This window comes from Ascaphus truei, chromosome 3 (assembly GCF_040206685.1).
Source record: "Ascaphus truei isolate aAscTru1 chromosome 3, aAscTru1.hap1, whole genome shotgun sequence".
NCBI classification, from domain to species: Eukaryota; Metazoa; Chordata; class Amphibia; order Anura; family Ascaphidae; genus Ascaphus; species Ascaphus truei.
In genome coordinates this window covers 410,531,530-410,550,610 of record NC_134485.1, presented here as the reverse complement: position 1 = coordinate 410,550,610, position 19,081 = coordinate 410,531,530, and the positions used below count along the sequence as shown (strand labels likewise).

Genomic DNA, 19,081 nt, shown 5'->3' with positions numbered 1-19,081 from the left:
GTTGGAAGAAAGTTCTTTGCTGAACCCTTTAGCTGCATGCAACTTGCAGCAATGTCAGTTAAATAGTACAGCTCATAAGAATAGTGATCAAGGTGCTTCATTCTATGACACTAGTTTGGGATATACAAAGACCAAATCATTTTATTCTGCTTTACACAGGTTCCAAAAGTATTCCGCCCCCAGGGAAATACTTATTTACCAGAGAATGGTTTACAAAGACGAATATCATTAGGGTCAATTATCTGTGCTAATTTAAAAGATGGACTATTCTTTTGTGAACTGGCATATCCCTAACACAAGGAACTCGCACTCTAACTTTTATAATTATACATAGAGAAGCCCATCATGTTGAAAAAGTTTTTTAAAAAAAACAACAAAAAACTGTTTAACCACATTTGTGCATACCAAATCTATGTTTATCAAATAAAAATGTATGTACAGTATATAACATTCTCGCTGTAGTTTAAACATGAGGCCTTGGAAGATGTTGTAGATATATGTTATATGCACAGCGCTCCGTCACGTTATATGCACATCGCTCCGTCACGTTATATGCACAGCGCTCCGTCACGTTATATGCACAGCGCTCCGTCACGTTATATGCACAGCGTTCCGTCCCGTTATATGCACAGCACTCCGTCACGTTATATGCACAGCGCTCCGTCACGTTATATGCACATCGCTCCGTCACGTTATATGCACATCGCTCCGTCACGTTATATGCGCAGTGCTCCATCAAGTTATATGCACATCGCTCCATCACGTTATATGCGCAGTGCTCCATCACGTTATATGCACAGTGCTCCGTCACGTTATATGCACAGCGCTCCGTCACGTTATATGCGCAGCGTTCCGTCACATTACATGCACAGCGTTCCATCACGTTATATGCACAGCGTTCCGTCACGTTATATGCACAGCGTTCCGTCACGTCATATGCACAGCGCTCAGTCACGTTATATGCACAGTGCTCCGTCACGTTATATGCACAGCGCTCCGTCACGTTATATGCGCAGCGTTCCGTCACATTATATGCACAGCGTTCCATCACGTTATATGCACAAGGCTCCGTCACGTTATAGGCACAGCGTTCCGTCACGTTATATGCACAGCGCTCCGTCACGTTATATGCACAGCGCTCCTTCACGTTATATGCACAGCGCTCCGTCACGTTATATGCACAGCGTTCCATCATGTTATATGCACAGCGCTCAGTCACGTTATATGCGCAGCGTTCCATCACGTTATATGCGCAGCGTTCCGTCACGTTATATGCACAGCGCTCCGTCACGTTATATGCACAGCGCTCCGTCACGTTATATGCACATCGCTCCGTCACGTTATATGCACAGCGCTCCGTCACGTTATATGCACAGCGCTCCGTCACGTTATATGCACAGCGTTCCGTCCCGTTATATGCACAGCGTTCCGTCCCGTTATATGCACAGCGCTCCGTCACGTTATATGCACAGCGCTCCGTCACGTTATATGCACATCGCTCCGTCACGTTATATGCACATCGCTCCGTCACGTTATATGCGCAGTGCTCCATCAAGTTATATGCACATCGCTCCATCACGTTATATGCGCAGTGCTCCATCACGTTATATGCACAGTGCTCCGTCACGTTATATGCACAGCGCTCCGTCACGTTATATGCGCAGCGTTCCGTCACATTACATGCACAGCGTTCCATCACGTTATATGCACAAGGCTCCGTCACGTTATAGGCACAGCGTTCCGTCACATTATATGCACAGCGCTCCGTCACGTTATATGCACAGCGCTCCTTCACGTTATATGCACAGCGCTCCGTCACGTTATATGCACAGCGTTCCATCATGTTATATGCACAGCGCTCAGTCACGTTATATGCGCAGCGTTCCGTCACGTTATATGCACAGCGCTCCGTCACGTTATATGCACAGCGCTCAGTCACGTTATATGCACAGCGCTCCGTCACGTTATATGCACAGCGCTCCATCACGTTATATGCACAGCGCTCCGTCACGTTATAGGCACAGCGTTCCGTCACGTTATATGCACAGCGCTCCATCACGTTATATGCACAGCGCTCCATCACGTTATATGCACAGCGCTCCGTCACGTTATATGCACAGCGTTCCATCACGTTATATGCACAGCGCTCCATCACGTTATATGCACAGCGGTCCGTCACATTATATGTGAATAGGATATTTAACTCATCCTGACTTGAATTGTGTTTAAGAGACTTTGGCAGCCCAGTTTCAGATCTAGCTTGGGGCAGGTACAGGGATGTTTATGTGCACGAACAATAATTAATTTCAGACAGGGAGGTAATTCCTTTCAGACGCTAAGCAAAAGACTGGAATACCAGACATGACCCTCAAGTCCTAAAGGCAGGCACTGCAAAGAGCCAGGAAATGGAAGGATTAGTGCATCTTGAGTTCATGATACCTGCGCACTAATTTTTTTTTTAGGATTAAATAATGGAATTGTGCCTTATATGATTAAGGATGTCTGACATAGATGTCACATTATCAATATCATTTAGAATAAATAGTTTCGTTGTCTTCATTATATCCAGGTACCCAGACACAGCAAAAGTCAAATAGATTGGAAAATATATATATATATATAGATAGAAATTCCACATTCACAAGACAATATACTGCAGATCCCCCCCTGCATTAAATGGACTAAATTTCCCTCTGTACAAAAAGCCTTATCCTATTTATTTTTTATACTGATAACTAAATTACTGGGGGATAATTATACCTACTACAAACTATGAAACTAGCACACAGCATACAAGTGTTTTTCATTGCCATAGTAACCCGCCCTCTTTACTCCAGGATAGATAATAACCAGCTTAAGGTTGGCAACTACTGCCAGTTTCCACAGGGGATTTCTGTCTAAAAAAAAATATCTATCTATACAACAATTAGGAGCGTTGCTGTATTGTGTTTCTGCTATAAATTATTCTACTTGGTTTTGGGGAACAGGCACTTTTAGATTACAAATATAATGGTCTCTCTATAGACTTAAAATGAGTCTGAGTTTTGAGTTTGCCAGGGGCATTACTTGGTGGGAGAAGGGGGTGCGTTCCCCTCTCCCCCTCATTGTTCATGTTATTTGTCAAGTATTTGAAGAAAACACATGCTTGGAGCTAGAGCTTGGATTTAACCAAAAAGTCAAGCGGATTTAACCAAAAAAGAAAAAAGAAAAGCTAAAGCATGTAATGTCGCTTGTAAGGTAGCGGGGACGGAATTTGCAGTAAGCAACGCATAGAATCCATGCCTATACTGTGCTACATGTATTTATTTAGGAAGAGTTTCACCGTGATAGGCACATTGAGGTACCAATCTCATTTCCAGTGTCAGCTCTTGGACCCATTGGTTTTACATGAAATGTATGGGATTGTGCAACAATAAAGAATGTATGTGTGTTTTACCTTTCCAGGAGTGCTAACCAGTGGAGAGTAACAGGATATGAGTTTCAAGACAGGGCCCAGAGTTGCTGGCCACCCCAAAAATGTATCCGGGAATCAAGTCAGATTCCCGGAGACATATAGGCACAGATCCTCCTTTGAAAACAGTTACGCGACTCACCACCAAGTTCCCTGCTACAGCACAGACCAGAAAGGTGAAAGGTAAAAGTGGCATAGGGATGGGAGATGTCCCTGACACAGTCAAGAGGTCCCTAGGTTAAGGAGGGTATTCATTTAATGCCCAGGTCACCCAGAAGCTGTATAGGGCGTGACTCACCCCTAAGTTCCCTGCTTCAGCACAATCCAGAAAGTTAAAAGGGGCATAGGGGTGTGAGGTGTCCCGAACCAGTCATGGGGTCCCCAGTATAAGGGGGGATGTCCAGTTAATGCCCAGATCACCCTGAACCCAGTATAGGGGTTCAGGGGGTGCTCCAGTTATATATAAGACTATGAGGTTTTGTTCAAGTCTAAAGTCAGGTTTTGCAGAGTGTGAGGCATATGGCTAGTGGGACTAAAAAGTACAAGTTCTCATTCTATCCCTCATCACCAAAAAGACTTAGACATTTTAGCAGCATAAAAGTGTAAGTATATTTTATTAAACAAAGTGTGTTAACTACATGTATGCTTTGTGCACCGTAGAATGAGGCACAGGGATGAAAAGTGTTCCTGTAGCTGCAGGGATCCCTAGGTAACATAGGGGTACCCCAGTTAGTGCCATGGTGTCCCAGAACCGGTATTTGGTTGTGGGTTATGGAAGTCCCCTGTAAAGTATAGGAAAACCTGACCCGTTTATGGGCGTTTAGGGTCCCCCAAGGTTTATACGTCATTAAAGTAAAGTTCAGAGAGTGTTATACTGTATGTATAAAAATCCATGCATAGAAGACATGATGTCTATACCTAGCCTTCTGGCTTCAAAGGGAATCCAGGATGTGTAGGGTTGAACCATTTGGTGAGCAGGAAAAGGCCAGGTGTCAGTTCTAGAGAACAGAGGGCACCCCACTGGGGCCCTGATTGTGACACCAGATTTAGCGGCGCTGGCAAGGGGTTAGCTGGGGGGAAGTTGCCACGTGTTGGAATATTTCCCATTGGCTGACTCATATTTCCAGCCCACATGTTTTTTTCAAGCTGGCTCAAAATGCCCCTGCCTCTGACATCTTGAGCCAGGTGAGCCCTGCTCTGATTGGCTACTGAGACATTTCTCACGCTTTTGATTGGGCATTTTCTGTGACTGAAACTGAGAGGTTTTAAAAACCCTTACGCAGCTCGGATTTTGCGTTTCTACGTTTCCTCTAAAGTTTTCTAAGATTCTAAGCAGCAAGTAAGTGTGTTTTCTCATGTTTATTGTAACCCACTGTGTGTACGTCTGTTTGAATGGAATAAATGGCAATTTGTTTTACTTCTTGGTTTTGCTCAGTGATATGATCCCGGAATAAAGGTGCAAATGCCTGGTCTCCCATGACAAAGGCAAACAAAAAACCTCAGTGAAATATCATCAAATGATATCTCATAAGGGGAAAAATAAATTCCTTCCTGACCCCAAATATTGGCAAATAGTTTACTCCCTGGATCAACATCCTTCCCATGTATACTTATTTGGTATATCCCAGTATACCTTTCCTTTCTAAAAAGAGGTCCAACTTTTTTTGAAGATATCTGTTTTATCTGCCATCACAGTCTCCATGGGTAATGAATTCCACGTTTTAAACTGCCCTTACTGTAAAGAACCATTTCCTTTGTTGCTGGCGAAATCTCCTTTCCTCCAACCTTAAGGGATGACCCTGTATCCTTTGTACTGCCCTTGGGATGAATAGTTCTTTTGAAACCTCCTTGTATTGTCCCCAAATATATTTGTATATGTTATCATATCCCCTCTTAGATGCATCTTTTAATTTAAACAAATCAAATTTAACTAGTCTCTCCTCATAAATCAGATTATCCACCCCCTTTATTAATTTGAGGAGGACAACTCCTCTGCACTCTCTAGTTAAGTGCCAAAGTGCTGTTTTAAGCTGGAAAGGGCATTGTGTTATCTATAACGGCTGTCAGTGCCAATAATATGCAAAAAATGCATCCCCTGGAACGTTGCCCCAAATAAACACTTCCGCAAGTAAGAAGGTTCTCTTGCTTGATATACGGGATTGAGTTAACCTGCCTGTCCCTACACATCTATCAGGGTGTGCTTGGGCCAGAACTATGCTTTTACTGCAGCCAGGAAATCTGGGTAATGACATGCAAATGAGCACTCCCACTGTCACTTCTTGATTTTTAGCCATTTTAACACGGATCCCTTTAAGCTTATGGCTGCCGTATTACACAGATTTTACAGCAATGCCTGGGTTAAAGAAGTGCAGAGCCAGTAAACCTACTCGCTGACAGCTATTTCCACCTTTTGGGTCTCATCAGAGTGAGGCTGGTTTCTGGCCTTGCATTGTGAAGCTGGTCATGGTTACATACCATGTACACAAACAAGTTACAGTGAGTAAACAAGTGAGAACAACCTTGTAAATGTGCTGTTTATGACTTTATCTGTACTGTCCGGTGAAGAGTTTTTGTCCTTTTTTTGCTACTCACCATAACTTGTGTGTATTCCTGGCAAGCCATCCCAGCAAAATAATTCTAAAATGCTTCATAAAAGACACGCGGCCAAAAAACCTTTAAGCAGGATCTCAAGTAAGTCAGATGAAATAGAAATAATAGTTGGGTCAAGATGTCCTTATCTGCTGTCAGTTTTTATGTTCATGGAGGTTAATTCTAGAAGAATAAAGACAATACAGCAAATACAGAATCTCATAATCGGCAGAGCTGAACGCGGAGTGAGACATCACAAACTCACTGCAGCTTCAGAAACTATAAATGTTTCATGCTGCTATTCAGTAACATAACAGTTTCACACGTTTTATGCACACGGCTGTGAAAACGGCTTAGTTAGTGAAAGGGATGGATTTCGTTTGTCATAACCCGTCCAGAAACCTGTCTTGTACAGCATGGATTTCCAATTAAAAAAAATGGAGAAGAAGCAAGATTTGCATTAAACGGCTCGAAAATGAGCACTCGACTCTCATTGTGAATTCCTGATGACAGAGACGGGTAGAGAATACTACAAAAAAAAAATACACCAACAAAGCTGAAAGTATTTCCCTAGACACATACAGTAATCCTGGAGGTCTACGACATTTTGGCCGCGGTCGCGGCTAGGTGCCTCTCCCAGCCGGGCACCTCCGCAGCGTGTCCTCAGCGCAAGGCCGGCTTGATGGCGGTGCTATCGTGCTCCGCGGTTACAGGAGGACCTGCGCTCTTTGTGCGGGGCCTTTGTAACTCTCTTACCTTCTCCTGCATGATCTCTTGCTGTCAGTAGCCCTCCTCATGTTGCCGCGACGTCAAATGGCGCCACGTTGCCATGACAAGGGAATGTCACCAGATGTTGTCCCGTTGTCATGGCAACGTGACGCTATTTGACACCATGGAGTTCTGAGGAGGTATACTGGCAGCAAGAGATCGCGCAGGAGAAGGTAAGAGACCCCGTACCACTGTCCTGCAATTTTCCTTGCCGGCCCTGGCTCAGCGCCTTATACAGCCACAGGGCACCTTTGCCACTACGACGTGCTGGATACTCAGCACGGTCGCCAACAGGCAGGACATATTTTCACATTTCCCGCTACTGACTCGCGCTGAGGGTCCTGCGAATCAGAGGTGCCCTGAGGCTTCGATAGGCGTTGGCGGTGACGGAGAGGTGACCTGAAGCAACTCGCCCTGAGGTCAGTAGGTATGGTGGCAGAGCACCGGTGGTGATAGAAGGTCTGATGGAGACAGGGGTATCCTCAAAACCTGTTGGTGGCCCTTGAGGACTGGAGTTTGTCACCCCTGACAAGCGTCCAAAAAACTGTTTCTATGACACATTTTGGCTACTCCTGACATATGGTGCTTTTTTCCACCGATTTTGCTATGTTGGAACCCTCTCCCAAGTGATTGAGCATTTATATATATTTTCTTTTGAAACTCCCCCCCCCAATAAGAATAATAATGGAATGCAAAATATCTGTTGTAGAACTTTATTTTCCTGACTATTTCCTGACTATTTATCCTGAGAACTCACTGTACCCATTGAATCAAAAAAGGCAAAATAATGACTTGCTATTAAGAGTTAAAAGTCGTGGTACCCATTATCGGGGTCGAGGTGTGGTCAAGTCTTGCGCTGCTAATGAACCAACATGGCGGTTCTTCATGGCTGCACTACCATTTAATCTATGTTTCCCTTTCATATTGATTTTATTAAGTATCACAACCCCACAGCAAACCTAATTTGCTGCTGGAGAACAACAGAAGAAATGTTTTCAATCTCAAACACACAACACTTAAAAGAAAACACCCACTGTACAGCTTAAAAAGATAAGAGTAAAGAATCCCTGCAGATAGCATAAAAAGGCATCTTAAAGCAGCCATCCCGCCCACTTAATTTTATTTCTCCAGCATTGGAACCCGAAGGTCTTCCAGAGCGAAACCACATCATTTTCAGCGCAGGAGATCCCAGCCTCTTGAGAAATGTGCTGGTGTAGTCACCAGTGTCTGTGCGCTCTCTAGAGAAAACAAAATGGCGCACCAGGTGGGCCAACGTCATTGTTTACAACTAACTATTGGACGGCCATTTTACATACCCTCTTTAAATACCAGTAACTAAATGTGAACCTGGAGTGAAAAACAGTGTGGTTACATAGAACCTTCCTGGGTCCTATGTGGTAATGGAAAAAAAATATATAGAATTTAGACGAGATTGCGGTATTAAACGTACATCAACAAGGAAAGGCATTTTAAAGCAGTATCAAGGATTACGCATGTCAATGCTTTTTTGTTTCAAAGTATAATGTGACATTTCAAAAAGCTTACATTTCATGTGTTCTTAAAAACTGCTTTTGGACGGTTGTTTGAAAGACAGAGCACATGTATATCTGAAAAAAAATAGAATAAAAAATAAATAAATGCCGGTGGGCAAATATACAAGATGATGCTGATTCCACTCGTATCGTATTTTTTATGATGTGGAAAAAGGAGGCAGCAGCAGCAGCAATGCAGAGAGCAAGAGGATCTAATCTCCAACAAGATGAAGAAATATGGCGGGCAGGTAATAGATCTCCCTGGCGCCTAATAAAATGCAAATTGTATTTTTCATCACGGTTCAATAATACGGGTCTTTGTAAGGAGGCAGGAATCCCAGAGTAAATCACTGATGCTTTCGTGTACACTATGAAAACTGCATTCTGAAATGTTGTGATTAGGATAAAATATGACTTCGAGGAGCCTTGTGATGTCAGTGCCAAGTTTCATGAAGAAATATAATTCTCAATTTAAGGTTACAGGAAAAAAAAGGCAAATGCATTGCCAGGAAACGTATTTCCATGTGCAATCCAAGAACTTCTATTATACAAAATGCTACACCGCAGACACAAATGGCAACGCTTAATGCGGCCTGTCCCATTTTATAAACACAATCTGTTTTACGTGTAGCAGGAGCCCTAAAGCGAGGTTGGAGATTTACTTACAACCAGAAAGCAATGCATGTCTCCTCATTTCTTAAAAGAAAAAAAAAAATTAGTGTGTGTTGCTTGGAAACTAATTTGCAGCTACTTCGCTGGAGAATACAGTGTGTGCAAGGAAACAAAGTGATCTGGGCAAGGCAAAGCAGCTCAAGGCGTTGGCCTGCATCGTATACACTGCAACAAGAGGCAAGTGGTAGGTAAGGGGGAATATCCACACGAACACTGACGTGTGTGGATTATAAATGTGTAGGGGTATTATACATTTCTGGGAGCCACTGTGTTTATGGATCTTGTGTTGTATTGGTTGGAAATAGGGGTGAACCTGTGTTATTCTGTCCTTTGTGTACAACACATCTACATTTATGTATACTGTGTATTTCTGGGGCTATATCAAGCTGACTGAGGCAAAAATATGCAGAGTGCAAGCAGAGGCGCAGACAGCTATTGCCTTATCGGCTCGATGAATATACAGGGTTGCCCACGAAGGGTCTCAGAGAAAGCTAACCGCTCCATTCTTCTCTCAGCATTTTCCTCCTCAGTCTTACAACAGATTTTGATGAAGCTCTGAGGGAGGAAACGCATTAGGCTTCCATAAGAGACTGCAGACACTCCCCAAGTGATTCTCCGTTTGGTGGTTGGTGCCTGTGGAGACGCGGAAGAGACTGAGACTTGAATGTTGCGCTAACTTTACCACCGGAAGTGACATCACACGCCAAAACGGGGGACACGTACATCCACAGCACTGAGAGGAGGACTGGAGCGGACAGCTTTCTGTGAAACTCTTTGCGATCTGTTTGCCCTTTGCCTGTTGGCTAATTGTGAGTGTAATCTGTACAGCCTTGTGTATTTTAATTCAAAACAGTATCACACTATGCCCTTCCCTCTTGCATTTTGTCTTCATGTGTTCATCATGATCATCATTGAATATCTATTACCAAGCTGCTGTTAAGGATTCACGTATCGTTTGAATCCTATCCACCTAATATGAGTAGGTTCTCATTCACTGTTTTGAGCACCATCTGTGATTAACACATTCACGTCCCTAGCATGGTGCTGCACATATTACTCACTGGGCCTGTTTGCGCTCTGTCATTTGTTCTATTTCTGTCAGATGAGTTGGAACGCTCCTCACATGAGCTGCACCAGACAAATTAGGGATATCCTTTCCCACATTCATTTGCTCTCACTTGATTATTATTTTTCACACATATTAGAAGTTATACTACTTTTTGATATACAGTATACTGATGCAGCCACGAGTATCCGAACACTTGCCTGGGAAAAATCTGGGGCAATATCCCAGTAATGCTGCAACATTTCTGTGACATTTCTGCAAACAGACTAATGGCCCATCGAATTAACACAGTGGGGGTCCCTGGTCAGTTTGAATGGGACTTCCAGGGACCCCCGCTGTGTTAATCCGATGGGCCATTAGTCTGTTTGCAGAAATGTCACAGAAATGTTGCAGCATTACTGGGATATTGCCCCAGATTTTCCCAGGCAAGTTCGGATACTCGTTGCTGCATCAGTATGTGAGTGGTTTGACTGGCTTTGCATCTAATCCCATGATGTGTTTAAAAGCTATATGAGCTATATGGGTTTCAGGCAAAAGGTGACACATTGTGTGCTCAATTGCATGTCATTTCCCAGAATCCCTTGCTGCAGCGGGAGCACTGTATGCTAGGTGATAATGGTGAAAGGCAGGGTTGCAGACCTGTCTAAGACATATGAATGTGCTCACAAGTTATATTCTATACACACACACACACACACCTTTATATATAAATATAAATATGTTCGAGTGGTGACCTAACAGTATAGGATAGAGGACACAAAAAAGCAATATGGTGTAGTATGTCGCAGATATGACTTGGGGACTGGTCATGGTCATATCTGGGCACTCACAAATTTTACAGGAAGTCCAGGGAATTAACCCAATGCATTTCGCTTTACAGCTTCTTCATGTATGTATGTATGTGTATATATATATATATATATATATATATATATATATATATATTAATATAGTGCAGACAATGTACTCAATGCTTCACAAAAACAATACATTACAAGGAATTATAATAATACAATAAGTGCAGCAAATTCAGACAAAAGAAAATGAAATCCCTGCCTGGAGAGCTTTAAATCTAAGTGGTATGTTGTGATACTTACAGAGACAGCAGGTGAGGGAATAAGTGCAGTAGATGCCAGTGCTTGATCACAATGGTTGGTAGGAGGGACAGAGTGTGGCACAGTAGCATGAGTCCAGACTATTGAGATGCTCAACTGAAGAGGTGAGTTTTCAGGTTGGTCGGTATTAAATTAGATGGGTTAACACTATTAGCAGGGAGGGAGGAGGCAGGGGAACGCATAGGCACGAGTAGGTGTGTATATGGCTGGTTCCAGGATTAGGAGAGAGATCCCCAGCAGCAATGAGGAATAGAGGGACAGAGAGGTCAGAAGAGGATTTGTGGGGGTGCTTTTTATTGAGGGGTGTAGATGTTGTTGGGAACGAGTTGTGTAATTAGTGGTGCAGTGTATAGGCGCAAGCATAGAAGGAGGAGAGTGGGAAAGTTGGAGAGAATAGAAAGTGTTTCGCTTTACAGTTATCACCCCTGAAGCTGTGAAGCGAAACACATAGGGTTAACTCTTTGGCCTACTTCCTAGCCTGTATCCAAACACCTGTATCCAACAACGTCACCAACTCAACGCTCTGCCCACTGACATTATCAACAAAAATAAAAAGGTGCTCGATAGCGCTCTAACAAACCACAAAAAATATAAAATAACCCCTTAATAATGTGTAAATACGTGATAGTGATATAAACAATTATAAATAATCGTGCCTAAATAACAAAGTGCACTATTTTAATTGAAGTGAATAAGAGACTGAAAAACACACTGCAACCCTTGAATAAAGATTGTTCCACTTTGCTTGCATCAACTGTCCCTCCAAAAAAGCCAGGGGAGCGTGTCTCGTAGTCATAAAAAATAAATGAAAAACATCACATAGTACAGTAATGCTTAAAACTCAGTGATTCTATGTGCAAAGCTCAAAAATGACTACTCACATGAAAGTTGCCAAAATCAAGCAGCCATCCAACTTAAGGGCACATACACCCCTTAATTTGGATGGCTGCTTGATTTTGGCTACTTTCATGTGAGAAGTCATTTTTGAGCTTTTCACATACAGTAGAATCACTGATTTTTAAGCATTACTGTACTATGTGATGTTTTTCATTTATTTTTTATGACTACGAGACACGCTCCCCTGGCTTTTTTGGAGGAACACTGACATCATCAGGCAGAGCCACTGACATCATCAGGCGGAGACGTGGAAAGAAAGACTCGATACTCTGGCCTGAGAGCCCCTTGAAGGTTTGCATCTCTTACCATCACTTTATAAATCATTTGTGTACCAACCTTTAAATCTGAGTTTACATAAACCCATCTCCCCAGGAGATTCAGAAAGGCACAAATCTTAGCAATCTGTACCAAATTGCAAGTAACAAACAGTGAGCTAACATCCATGTTTAAATGGGCCTTTCCTCTAAAAGGTATTTGAGAGGAAAAAAGGAAAATCAAAACATTCTTAAATTCAGCACTCTGCTTACTTTAAAATTGACTTCTTGGAAATTGTACTCATTTAGGGCCATATACTGTATAGTAAGCAGTGTTATACTGTACCATAAGACACCTTATAATGCTGGAAGACACCTTACGGACCATTCATTTGAATGACCTGGTGCTTTAAGGTGTGTAACGCTTAGAAAATGCTAGTACAGTATGTGTCATCTCAGCAACTATCCATTAAAAACACAATATAAATCAGAGAAAGAAAAAGAGAAAGTAAGGAAAAAAATAACTTTAAAGAGAGTATTAAAAGGTTTACTAAGAGCACAATTCACTATATTCCGTTTACAAAAATCCTTTTTTTTTGTCATTGTAATCTTTAACAAACCTTTTCAATGCGCTCTGCAGTGATTTTATCTGTAACAAAGTAAAACTTCGGAGATCGATTCTCATCATTTAAACCATTTTTAGAACGGATAGTGGAAGGCACAATGTTCTCTTACGGGAGCATAGTGGCGAAATGTTTATTACACTTCATTATTTCTACGAACAAGTTAATAAAATACAATGCGGATGATGCATGCTTGTCTATATATATATATACCCACCTTTCTTTGACACTGTCCCCTGGCTTCAAACACTTAACACCCTACCTTATCTACAGTGAATATCTGTTTTTTCCCCCTCTCTCTACACTGTTTTAGCCATTGAATCCTTTGTATATCAGTATTGCTTGACCTGAAGAAGAGAGGAGAACTCTCGAAAGCTTATCCTATGACATAAATTGTTAGTCCAATAAAAAAGGTATCACCTAATACTGAAGAACTCATTTATCGCAACTGGACTAACACGGCTATTTTCTGCTTTATATATATATATATATATATATATATATATATATATATATATATATAACATGCATCATCCGCATTGTATTTTATTATATATTTATATATTTATTATATATATTTTTTCCATTTTTTTTTTTTAAATTAATTAATTTATTTTAAGAGCAAGCCTTTTTGGGGGGTTTCACCTTTAACCCTTTCTGTGCATAGGAGTTAGGTCTGTTTATAAAAACATATATATATATTTATGTAACTTTTTTTCTTTTTCATTTCAGGGATACAGAAAGAAGAAAAGAAGATGGGGTTTGCATACAAATCATATGAAGATACATACCACATTAAGAGAAGGTGTATAAAGAGAGAGAGAGAGATAAGGGAGGGGTAGGGGGTATTATAGGACATATTTATCACGGAGTAATTCTGCAAGATCGGAAATATAATTGAGTCAATAGAAAATTAGTGATCAGTTATCATTTCTCTCTGGTATTTCGTACCAAGTCATTAGATCATAAGAGAGGTTGCATCTAGAATCAGTTGACCTCTTTTGTAACGAGAGGACTCTCAAATCCTCCTAAATGTTGAGACTTTATCGTTTAAAAAGGCTGTTCAGTATGTTTTTCCATTAACAAAGTGCCAAATACAGTTTCCACCACTAAGATTGTCGAGGTCCTTTGTCTCAAATTTGCCAAGATACAACATCTAGTAGCCGAGAGAATATGCTTAATCATTTTCTGGAATTGTTTGGGGTATTCCTTCTGGAGGTCAATTGAGAAGGACCTCCCTGGAGTTTGGGGTGTGGGGGAGACCAATGATTTCAGACATCAAATTGAACGTTTGACCCCATAATGTGGACATCCTCAGACATTCCCACCACATGTGGTACATAGTGCCAGGCATACCACCACCTCTGTAGCATAGTGTTGGTGTTTTTATGTATTTTATTTAGTTGGGGCAGGTAGAGATACCAGCTGTAATAGACCTTGTAGCTGTTTTCCATTACCAAAGTGTTAATTGAGGATGTAGCTATCTCCTCCCAAATCTCGTCCCACTCCTCCACCCCCAAACTTTCCTCAATCTTTGCTTCCTATTGCCTCACAAAAGGGCAATTTTGTTCAGCATTATTTGATATAATGTCAGTTTGTAGTATGTGGGAATGAACCCCAAGTGTCCGGTGCTACAAATATCCACAACAGGACTGGTATTAGTGGTGTGTAAACAGTCTCTGGTACATGTATAAAGGAAAATGAACAGCTACTGGGCAGGCTTGAAGATCCTGTGTGGAGGAGAACAACAGCCAGGCTCTGACAGATAACGATATAAAGTGCAACCTGGGTGGGGGGCTAGTACACAGGGGAAATCCGAGACAAGAAAAGAGGCAACCAAAAGGCTACCCCTCTCGTGTACTCACACTGGAAAAGCCTGCTGCCCTTACCCGACCCGGTCTCTTCAATGCCTGTGCCTGGCTGGTCTCGTCTCCTCGGGTGTGATGCGCAGCACTACAGTGCAATAAAGCTGTTTTTATTCATTTATGTATCCGGCTGAGTTCCTGTTGCTGTGACCACCCACCAACTACATTTCACGTTATTTGATATAATGGATTGAAACAAGCCAGATATCAGGCTTCCACTTATTGGGGAAGATAAACTCATAGTAGGTACAAAAATAGTATGAAACCCAGGAGCAGGCAAAGTGACTCAATTGCAGATATCTAAAGTACTCCTCCCTCGGGGAGCTACAGTATAGGATTTAATCGCTGCACCCTGGAGAAGATCTTTAAGCCTGGTAACACTTTCTTTCATCCACCAGGAGAAGTCCTTCCCCGACCAGCCTGGCATAAACCATGGATCAAGAAATAGAGTCTGCATGTTCGAGTTTCCCAAAGTCAGGTTATATTTATATTTTTAGGGAATGTGTTATGATGTTTAAATATATGTGTGTGAAGATCTATAAAAAAAAAAGAGCCAGGGAGCTACAGAAGCAACTTAATCTCTAGTGGTTTTTTCTTAGTCGCCTCTATCTACACCTACTAAGAAGCCAATGCTCCAGATGCCAGAGCGTCAAATGGCTAGTTGCTCCGCTGTATTGTAAGATAGTAAGCAGGGGACTGAAGGTGTGGAGCGGACGAAAATCTTTTGTTGTACTCTTGTCTTTTTTTCCTTGTCCCAGATAAAATTAGATTTTTTTTCTGTTGCAGTTTAAATCTATCTGGTCTCTTAGTGGGGATGGGTAAGGTATGGAAAATCTAGAAGATCTTTTATTGAATAGATCCTACCTATCACATATACACTTTAGCCTGTCGCTCACCAATTATAGGTAGAATATACTGTATTCTTAGAGAAAACCCCCTTGGTGCATAGGGAAGTAGGTATACATATATACACGGTCAGGATATTACAAAGTAACACACGGGAAAGCACTCTTGGGGGGCACAGATGGGTAGAACACTGTATAATACAAGCAGATATCTCATTCATCTGCAGAGAATGACAAAATAATAAAATTGTAATCAAATAACTGTAAATACAGGGCATAATATATATATATAGTTAAAGCTGCAGTTCAGTCTCCCGTTTTTTTTTTTTTTATTTATTTTTTTTAACTTCAATAGTTTCATCTGGGCAATCTCTACTTACCTAAAAACTGCATAGCTGCCGGTCAATTCGTTCTCTGTCTATTGATCGGCAAAGTTTGGCGACATCTTTAAATATGGGGAATGTAAATCGTTGCTATAGGAACAAGCATGCTTGTTAAAATAGAATACAAGAAAATTGGTCTTTCAAAGTTGTTTTTTTATGCTCCAAAAGATGTAAAAGCAGCATATATTGATGCTGAATCTATGGACCGTACTAACTTGATTCATTACAGGAAACAAAAAACTCAGAAACAAAATAAAGTTGGGGCCAATCCTCTGTTTATTACACAGTTTAATCATCAAGCACACCAAATACGTTCAATTGTACATAAACATTGGGGAGTTCTTAAGTTAGATTCTCATTTGGATCCCATTACCAAAAGCGGCCCTAAATTTGTTTTCAAAAAAGCCAATACATTGGCTACTTCAGTGTCTAGAAGTCTTTTTCATTCAGGTCCCTCTAGTTCAAGTGAACACATACCTAAAGGATTTTTTAAATGTGGTACGTGTAAATGGTGTCCATTTGCTGTCCCCACTAAGAGAATACACATATTGTACCCCAAAGATAGACATAAGATTAGATCTTTCATTAATTGCAATAACAGCTATGTAATTTATGTCATCTCATGTGGGTGCAATAAGAGATATGTCAGACCACTTAAAGTGCGTATCTCTGAACATGCGAGGTTGATTCGGAAAAAAGATGTCACACATGTCCCCATTAACGTGAGAGGTGGAGATAGAATTCAACTCCTCAATAGGAGAGAAATGTACTGGATCTTTTCTCTCAATACATTGTATCCATATGGTTTAAATGTCGATTGGGAATTGCAACATTTTCTTTAGAGTTATATAGTGTAATATTGTCTTTTTTATGTTTTGCATTGCCATTTTTTCAATTCAACAGTTGCAATTCTTACATGTGGTCTTGTACAGTCACATTAGATATAATGTTACATAGTATATCTTATTTATCCAGGTTTACTATCCTTTGTCCATCATCTGTATTATTATGCTTAACATATTTTGATGCAGTTTGTTTATATTTCTCATTTTATGTTGATACTTAGTGAGTCTGGTTGCCATTGTTTTTAATATTTTCATCAGTTGCAGAGTTTGGGAATGTTTTGTATGTATACTTTCATTAGTACACATCTAGTTATGTCATACATCTGCAATCTGTTTCTTAACCTGTGTAATTTGTATTCCCTGAATGATTTGTCCATTTAATCACCTGTTGATCATCCACCGGCCACAGGTGTTTTGAGTGCTGACATCTCATATTAGGGCTGCGTGTGCACTAGCGGATCACTCTTTGACAAAGGCCCCCGGGCTGAAACGCGTCAGAGGATCCGCCAGACTCTTTTATCCTGATGTGTAAATAAACGTTTTTCTATACCACCACGACCTGCTGCGGGTTTTCATTCGGCTGCGCGCCGTTCCTGCCTCCTACAGGGGAGTGTCCTTTTTTTTTTTTTTTTTAAACAGAAAATGCTAAAAGTATTTTTTCTTACTACAGAAGTGATTTATTTAAAAAAAACACAGATGCAGGATATTGCCTGAACAGCAGCTTTAAAACACTGGTGGTAGGTATGGCTATATACACATTGTTTGGCTCCTCCTAAGCCAAACAACTAAATGTTTTACACCAAAGGGGTTAATGTCCTTACAGATGGACATAATGGACATAGGATATACCTATTATTGATACAAATATATTCCCCTATCAACACGGGTATAACATAAGATACATATCACATACTTGTAATAAAATACTATTCACTAAGGTGAATTACCCCTGCAAAGGTGTATCTAATAGTCAAATGCTATTGTGAGGATTCAATAGGTGACTACTGACAAAAACAGTGTATAGCAAGAAAGTTATCTCGAAAAAGGAATCTGAGTTCATAATGATAGTTAATCCCCAAATTGCAACATTCTATCATCTCCCCAAAATTCATAAATGAAAAATACCCCCACCAGGGAGACCGATTGTGTCGGGGATTAATAATCTAACATCTAATGCCAGTAGATATCTCGACACTGTATTACGTACGCCCTTTTGTTAGCTCACTTCCCTCCTTTCTCAAAGACATCAAATATGTGTTACTCAAATTGGACGATGTAGTGGCTGATAATGAGACCTTGCTGGTAGGCCTGGATGTGGGGGGACTTTATACTAGTATTCCCCACACCCATGGAATGCATGCCGTCTCAAATTATTTAAGATTCAGGGATACCAGCTGAGAATTACATAATGGATTCATTATGAACTTGTTGAACTTCGTTCTAACGAAAAATGTATTTCTGTTTGATCAAACCATATATCATCAAATCCAGGGCACCGCAATGGGGACCACCTGTGCTCCCACCTATGCCAATTTATATCTGGGCTGGTAGGAGGAAATGGTGGTTTTCAGCGTGGAAAACTTTACTGGTCACATATAATTATGGGCCCGCTATATTGATGACATCATAGTTTATGGTGAGGTCCAGAAAGACTCCTCAGCGAGTTTGAGATATATGCTTGGATTATACATTGTCCTACCCAACTGTGCCCCCCCAAGAATGCTTTATCAGGGATTCTTTCCCTGGTGTTACTTTGTAATATCCGGACCTTGTATATATATTTATATATATATATAGATCCTACCTATCCAGGAGAGAGCATCAAGCACTGTTCTAGATTTTTAATTTGTTCCATTTAGTGGCCCTAATGAGAAAAGATCTATTTTTAATATAACATATCACACGATACAATTTGAATGCAGCTACATACACTTATAATACAGCTGAAATGACATGCCTTGGTGATTAATCTATACCCATGAGGACAACAAAAAAAACCAAGTGTAGAAGCATCTTATGTATCAGTGGGGGTCCAGTGAGCCCTTCTCTCCTTGCAATTTTAAAGTGAACATCCTCTTTGGAGATTCAGATTATCCTGCTGTACGTTAAATTACAAAAGCAGCAGGTTCTCTGCGTGCTGGTCCCAGTGTTTTTCTTAACTATCTTAACCCCTTGA

General features: G+C 41.0%; 1 protein-coding gene and 1 long non-coding RNA gene across 2 annotated transcripts in view; both read right to left on the bottom strand.

Annotated features, from left to right (window-relative positions):
- The window catches only part of TENM4 (teneurin transmembrane protein 4), a 1,230,300-nt gene that overhangs the window by 400,372 nt on the left and 810,847 nt on the right, over positions 1-19,081 (bottom strand).
- LOC142490389 (uncharacterized) lies at positions 15,503-17,511 on the bottom strand. The gene is made up of 2 exons (XR_012800050.1): positions 17,291-17,511; positions 15,503-16,150 (listed from the first exon to the last, which is right to left on the bottom strand). It is a non-coding gene; the product is annotated as an uncharacterized LOC142490389 (long non-coding RNA).